At 38.4% G+C, this 7,679-nt stretch overlaps 1 pseudogene; it reads right to left on the bottom strand.

The window, feature by feature from the left end:
* Positions 1-7,337: 7,337 nt before the first annotated feature.
* Positions 7,338-7,456, bottom strand: LOC128532373 (uncharacterized; annotated as a pseudogene).
* Between the last annotated feature and the right edge of the window lie 223 nt (positions 7,457-7,679).

The following is a 7,679-nucleotide window of genomic DNA, read 5'->3' as shown; positions in this document are numbered from 1 at the left end:
CCAAGTGAGTTCAAGCATAAATACTTAACACTCAATACGTCACATCTACGTAACAGTAACAATGATGTAATCAGGTCTTTACAACGCGAGCGTTAACCACCCATGAAGCAAAGCTAAGAGGTTATTTTTACTTAACTATTAACACTGGAACAAAAGCGAAGTGATAGTAAACATACAAAGTCAGATTGAGAATTTTAAAAAGAAATTACTTAACACGTACCCCTTATGAACCTTAAATTGTAGTAAAAATTCCTTGACCGTTAACACATTACAAACTAAATACTAAAAAGACTTTTAAAAAGATGAAAAACTTTACCTGAATAGTCACAATGCCTCTCAGTGGCCAAATGTGGTATTGCAGGAAAAAACAATGTATGTAATTATAAATTGATCACATGCAAAAGTTTCAATTTCTTGAAGAAAATAAGCATTCATGTGAGCCATAACATTAATGGTACTGAATGCAAATTTCACCAAACACTCAAATGGTTTTACTATTATTAAAGCTGATATGAGGAAAAATGAAAAAACTGAGAAACTTAAAAGCGGGATATTCGCTTTTATCCAGTTCTTTTCCTTCTAGTCTGTTTATCTATTATTTTGGCATTGCACCTTTTACCTGTTCGAATTGGTTTCTCAGTGTTTCTTTTTTAACCTCTTCCCTAGTTTTATTAACTGCATCTACCACTACTTGTATGGGGAAAAATCCTTCTTTTACATCATATAAAATGTCCTTCACTTGTCTTAGACCTCCCTCTCACCACTTTTTAAAATAAGTTTCTTTATTGTCTTTTAATAATGTTATTATTTAAAAACAGCGGTCAATCCAATAGCTGATTTCTCCCTCTCGGTACCGTTTTAACGTTACTCAAAAATTCCCCCCATGCTCCCAGTACTACTTTGTAGAATTCCTGTATTCCATGAGTCATAGTTGTTGTTTTTTAATCCATAATATAATGCATTCCATATTAAAATTCACAAAACACTTCATTATTTAAAATTTATCACTTCCTTCCATAAGGCTGTATTTTCTTTATCCAAGAATCTCTTAACCAATTTTACTCTTAAACATTTACTTCTTAAAAGATCTAGCAATATTAATCCCCCTTGATCACTAATGTTGGAGAAACACTAATTGTTGATCATTAGTGTTGGAGAAACACTAATTGTTTCTCCAATAAGTGTCATATATGCAATTTTTACTCTTCCTTTTCCCCATAAAAATGTCATACAAATTTTTTTTACTTTTTTTGTACACGTTTAAGGGCAATGATGTTACAGATCGCACATTTTGGATAGCATTAGGACGTTAATCTCAATAACTAATACTTTTTCTTTTAGTGTAAAGTTCCTACTCTCCCAAAACCTGTCTTTTATTGATTCCTCCTATAGTTCCTTCCTAGAGTTCATTTGTTTGTTTTGAATCTGTATTCCCAAAACTTTCATGTGTTTTTTTTTTTCTTCTTCTTCTTTTTTGAGAGTAATATGTATTGGTTAGGGTTCTACTTCCCCCATCTTCATGCAGGAACATTTTTCCAAGTTTATCTTTGCCCCTGATCCCTTGCAGTATGTATTGAGCATCACTGCCCTTTTAGCATCTTCAACTATTAGTGTGGTTTCATCTACATATTGGTACACTGGTACACTTTTTTATAATTCTTTTCCAATTCTTATTCCTTTAGTCTCCCTGTCCGCTCTTATAGCTAGACCCAGTGGTTCTCCGACTAGCGTGTACAACAAAGTGGACAGTGGACATCCTTGCCTAATCGATCTTGTGGGCTTAAAGCACTCTGTCAGAAAACCATTGCATTTGACAACAGTTAAAACATGTTTATGAAATTCCTCCCAAAATCAAATCCGACATCATGCATATACCGATGTTCGACTCTATCAAAGGCCTTTTCTAAATCTAGGCTTAAGTATCCCCTTTTTTAGTTTTTTTTATATATTGTAAAGTGTCTCTGGTAATACACTCCGTGTCTGCTATGTCCCCTCTCTCCACGGGATAAGCTTGAGTGGTTATTATTTGGGGAAGGACTTTTTTAGGCAATTTGCCAACACTTAAGCTTTATCTGTCTTATTACTTGTTTATTAGCTCATCTGTTCCTGGACTCTTCCCTGTGTTTAGCTGATTTATGGCCTGTTCTATTTCCTCCTCTCCTATTTCCACATCACACATTGTTTTGTTCTGTGACTTTTTAGTTTTAATTTGTCCTAATAATGATTCTTCCTCTGTTCTTGTACCGTTTCCAATACTGTTTTTTTTTGTACCGTTTTTGATTTCCTTTATTACATCTGCCTTCTGTCTACTTTTCTCAAGATCAAAAAATATTTTAACTTCTCTCCCCCTCCAATGGGTATTTTTGCTTTGTTTCTCAATATAAATCCTTTAAACATTTCTTCTTCTAGTGTTATTTTTTTCTCTATTCCATTTTCTTTTTGGTTTTCATTTAATTTAAGTTCATTCTGTGGCTCACACTTTACTTTCCCTTCCTCTTGTTTTGTTTTTATTTTTGTAGGGTTTTACTAGATTTTATAGAGATCTTTTAACTCATATTTTATATTATTTCACCAGATTTGTTTATCTTACTTAAATAATGTATTCTTCATGTTCCACCTCATTGTCCTTTTTACTCTTTCACAATATACAAATTCCTTTAAAAGACTGGCATTTAAAACCCAAATTCCTGGTCCCCTCTTCACTTGTTTTCAAATAAAGATAAATTATGTTCACTAAAACCGGCTCCTTTGTAGTATATATATTTTCTAATTTTCCTTTGTACTTAAAATTAAGTCGATGCAGCTTTGTTTTACCTGACCTTGTACAATTTGTCTTCTTGAATATTCCTTTTTTTTTTGTTAATTTTTTTTCTCTGAATGGAGATGGTAGGGACTTTGAATGTTGGGACTATGACAGGGAAGGCAAGAGAGTTGGTTGATATGATGCAGAGAAGGAAGGTGGAGATACTGTGCGTCCAGGAGACCAGGTGGAAAGGTAGCAAGGCTAGAAGCTTAGGATCAGGGTTCAAATTGTTTTACCATGGTGTGGATACGAAAAGAAATGGAGTAGGAGTTATTCTGAAAGGAGTTTGTAAATAACGTAATAGGAAGATGGAAGTAATAGGAAGATGGAATACTTTGAAAAGTTGATGAATGAGGAAAATGAAAGAGAATGAAGAATAGAAGACGTGACTGTTGTGAAGCAGGAAGTAGCAAATATTAGTAAAAGTGAGGTGAGAAGGGCGTTGAAGAGGATAAAGAGTGGAAAGGCTTTAGATTTAGAGAAAGCGTATGACAGGCTGCCGAGAGAGGAGCTGTAGTGTTGTATGAGGATGTCTGGTGTGGCAGAGAAGTATGTTAGAGTGGTGCAGGACACTGTGAGAGCTGTAAGACCGTGGTGAGATGTGCTGCAGATGTGACAGAAGAGTTCAAGGTGGAGGTGGGTCCGCGTCAAGAATTGGCTCCGGGCCCCTTTTTGTTTGCTCTGGTGATGGACCGGTTGACAGATGAGGTTGGACAGGAGTCTCCATGGACTATGATGTTTGCAGATGACATTGTGCTTTGTAGTGAGAGCAGGAAACAGATCGAGAAAAATGCAGGACTTTAAGTACTAAGAGTATCAAGAATGGGTTCATAAAACATGGGTTGTCCCTCTAATGTTTTGGAGATAAAGTCAGAGAGGCTAGATTGAGGTGGTTTGGACATGTTCAGAGGGGAAATGGTGAATATATCATAGAAGGATGCTGAGGTTGGAACTGCCAGGCAGGAGGTCTAGAGGAAGACCAAAGAGGAGATTTATGGATGCAGTAAGAGGGGACATGAAGTTAGTTGGTGTGAGAGAAGAGGATGCAGAGGATGGGGTTAGATGGAGACAGATGATTCACTGTGGCGACCCCTGAAAGGGAACAGCCGAAAGATAAAGTTTAGACGTCTTGCATTGATAGATACCACATTAAGTACCATTATTGCTATGAGAAAAAAAAGTATTCCGATTTTTTTTACGTGTTATTCTTTCATTGAGATTTCAAGCTCTTCCGTCTTTATTCCCATCCTTAGCACTCTCATTGTTTCTCTTCTTTTTTTCTGTCTTCCCATGATTTTTAAAATATTTTGCTCTATTGTCTTGTTCTTCCCTCTGGTCTCTTCATTTATCATTTGAATCTCATTATTTATGTCTGTTTTAATGTCTTCTGTAATATTTTGCGCGGTGACGGGTGGAGTGCCATGCGCACGTAGCGGTGACGGGTGGAGTGCCATGCGCACGTAGCGGTGACGGGTGGAGTGCCATGCGCACGTAGCGGTGACGGGTGGAGTGCCATTCTGTTACGTCCTGGTCTAGGGTCAGGCCGCAACAGACAATAAAATAAATTAGGAAAAGGAAAGAAGATAATGGGGAAATAAACGGGGGGTGAGATCAACTGCAGTTTAATTCTATATACAAATATTTACAAACGTGGTAATATCTTCAGGAGCCGACAATGCCAAAATAATAAACCAAACCCACTAACTAGAGTCACAAAAGTCTACCTAACCTAACAACCAAAAACATACCAAAATACATCAACTTAGCTAACTCCCTAACTAGCATAACCAGGAGAAAAAGGGGGGAGAACAAAAAGGGCGTCGACTCCCTACTTACCACTATATACAGGATATTTACACAGTATACAAAGTTATGTACAAAGGGCAACACCAAAAATCGAGGTCGAAAAGGGCAGCAAAAGTCGATACACAGTAATTCCAATACAACAAGCAAAACACCATAACAAGTCAAACAGTTGTCTCTCGAGCAGCAGGCAGGATGGCGTTTAAATACTGCTGCACAAAGTGCTAGTCCAATGGCAACACAGGAGGCGGGAGTAAGGCACACAGGTTCAGGAAGTGCTTGTCCAATTGAGATACAGGAGGCGGGAGTAAGAAACACAGGTTCAGGAAGTGCTTGTCCACACCACTGACGGATCCTCCAATCAGCACCACACTCCATGGTAGAAGCCAATTAAACCTGCTTCACAAACAGAGAGAGGGAAACACCAAAGGGAGCAGGCAACATAGAAAATAATATATATAATATATATATATATCATACGTCAGGGACGTAACAATGCGCACGTAGCGGTGACGGGTGGAGTGCCATGCGCACGTAGCCGTGACGGGTGGAGTGCCATGCGCACGTTGGGGTTGACTGGTGGAGTGCATTTGTTAATCCTGTTTTCTCCTCCGTTTCCATTTCCTCGTACGCGATCCCTGCACTCTGGCAGTCCTTTTCTATGTTTTCCTGGCATAACATCCTTTGCTTTATCTCTTCCTTGACCCTCCTTCTCCATCTCTCTGTCGTCCTCCCTGGTATCGGTCAGCTCCGTTTTAGACAAGTTTATTCCATTTTCTGGTGCCTCTATTCTCGCTGTTCCTTCCTTGTTGTGTTCCAACCCTCCATCATCCTGGCATTCACAGCTGATCAGGGCTCTTTGAAAGTCTGGATATCTGGCCGCTGTGCAGTCCGTTGCGTAGTGTCCCTGTTCACAGCACTCTCTGCAGATAAACTTCGGGCAGTCCTTTTAATGAGGTGTCCGGTGAAGACCTGCCGGCTGTGTATTACCCGGAAATATTGCGGCCCCTTCTCAGTTACAAAATTTGTTCTGTATGGCAGACAAAACTCTTTTTTGGAAAATCTGACTTTCATGTGCCTCGTTCTGTCGTTGATGTCCGTCCTTGGGTAGTACCTTCGCCTTATTGCCTGTAGCGGTATGACCCCCTCATTGTTAGTCCACAAAGTATTAGATCTGTGTTTTTTTTTTTTGGGTCATCCATTGTTGCATCAAATTCAGCATTTAGTCTTGGTCTCAGTGCCAACAATTTTCCATGTATCACAATGTTTATGATTTCTTTTAGAAGGTCGGTTGGTTTTGTTGTTGTGTTCACTACAATTGTTTTTTCTTGCATATTCCCTTCCGTCCTGAATTTTGTTTTGCTGAGCTTTGGGTTCTTCGTTCTTAGCCATTTTGTTTGTTTATATATATTTCCTTTTAAAAGAGAAAAAGCAAAAAAAGAAAAAAGTACAAATCTCTTATCGCTTCCACTCCGTTCTCCTGAGAATCTTCTTGTGCTCTTGTTCCATTTGTATTTCATTTTCTTCAGTCCTATTTGTTTGTTCTACTTCTTCCATCTGTTGACATTTGCATTGAAAACTTTGGCATTCTTGGCATCTTTCAGCGCTGCACTCTTTCAGTGTCCGTGTTTTTTTTTTACATTTACGACACAAAAATGGACAGTCTTTAATGATGTGTCCAGGGTCCATGCACAGTCGAAAGATCTTCATCTGCCTATCGTGCAGGACCCTAAAGTACTGCTGTCTTGTCACGGTGTTGAACTTTGTGCTGTAGGTCAGCGATGCCACTGTCATCGGAAATTTTACTTTAAGATACCTTGTTCCGTCTGAAATGTCAGTGCCCGGATAAAACCTTGTTTTTAATGGGTGAAATCGGTGTCACTTTCTAGTCCATCAACTTATTAAAAATTCCTGATCCTTGATGTACACAGGCAGGTGTAGAAATGACACAAATATTATGTTTTTCTCCAGTTCCTTGACTGAATATGGGTCTCCTTTAATTTCTATGCCTTAGAGCATGCATTCGCGCTTCTGTTTTATCCGTTACTGTGACCTCATATTCAGATGTCTGTGTTGGGCGAACTGCCAGTAACTTTCCTCTTCCGCTTTAATCGTTTTGTTTTGGGTCGCGTCGATTATTACAGTTGTTTCCTTTTTTACATTCTCTAATTTTTTTCCATTTTGACTTATTTTCCTTAGCTTAGTTTGTACCCGTCTTTTCCTTGTTTTCCATCGTCTTCCTCGTTTATTGACTATTTCTTTTGCCCATTCGTTGATTTTGCACTTGTTTCATTTTTATTTCTTGTCTCTCTAGTCCATTCATCCGCAAATTCAGTCTCCATGTTCTTTTGTCCAGTCTTGGGTTCAGATCCTGAATTCTTTTCTGCCATGTCTGTTAGTTTTCACCGTCCTCCATTGTACTCCAAAGAATTTTTTTTAAAGGAATAAAAGAAAAAAAAAACCTCCCCTAGCAGTTAAACTGCAGGAAAGTTAACGTAACAAAAGAAACAATAAATGCTTATGTTTACTGTTTTAAACAAAAAAACTATTACAAACAATTTATGGTGGGCCTACCCACCTTCTGCAGCCGTTCAAAATCGAGACCAACTGTGACCTCTGGTGCTCTCAGACTGGTATGACCATAAGCGAAAGCTGGTTTGCGAGGCCTATTTGAACTGTAAACAAGGACTTTAAAAAAAAAAAAAAAAGCTATGTGAGGGGGTTTGTGAAAAACTTACAGCACCTGGTATTCCCAGGCGGTCTTCCAGCCAAGTACTAACCAGGACCAAGCCTGCTTAGCTTCTGACCCTAGACAATATCAGGCACTCTCAGACTGGCATAGCCATAAGCGAAAGCTGGTTTAAATGGAGGCCTATTTGAACTATGAACAAGGACTTATAAAAAATAAATAAATAAAAAAACTATAAGAAGAATAAAAGTGAAAATAAAAGGTATTCTCATCCAAGTACTAATCAGTGCCGAGCCTGCTTAGCTTCTGAGACCAGACAATATCAGGCACTTTTTTTTTTATTAAACTTTTTATTTAGTACAAAACATTTAACACACATCATAC

The sequence above is a fragment of the Clarias gariepinus genome, chromosome 10, assembly GCF_024256425.1.
Source record: "Clarias gariepinus isolate MV-2021 ecotype Netherlands chromosome 10, CGAR_prim_01v2, whole genome shotgun sequence".
Lineage (NCBI taxonomy): Eukaryota > Metazoa > Chordata > Actinopteri > Siluriformes > Clariidae > Clarias > Clarias gariepinus.
This window is presented reverse-complemented; position numbering and strand designations above follow the sequence as displayed.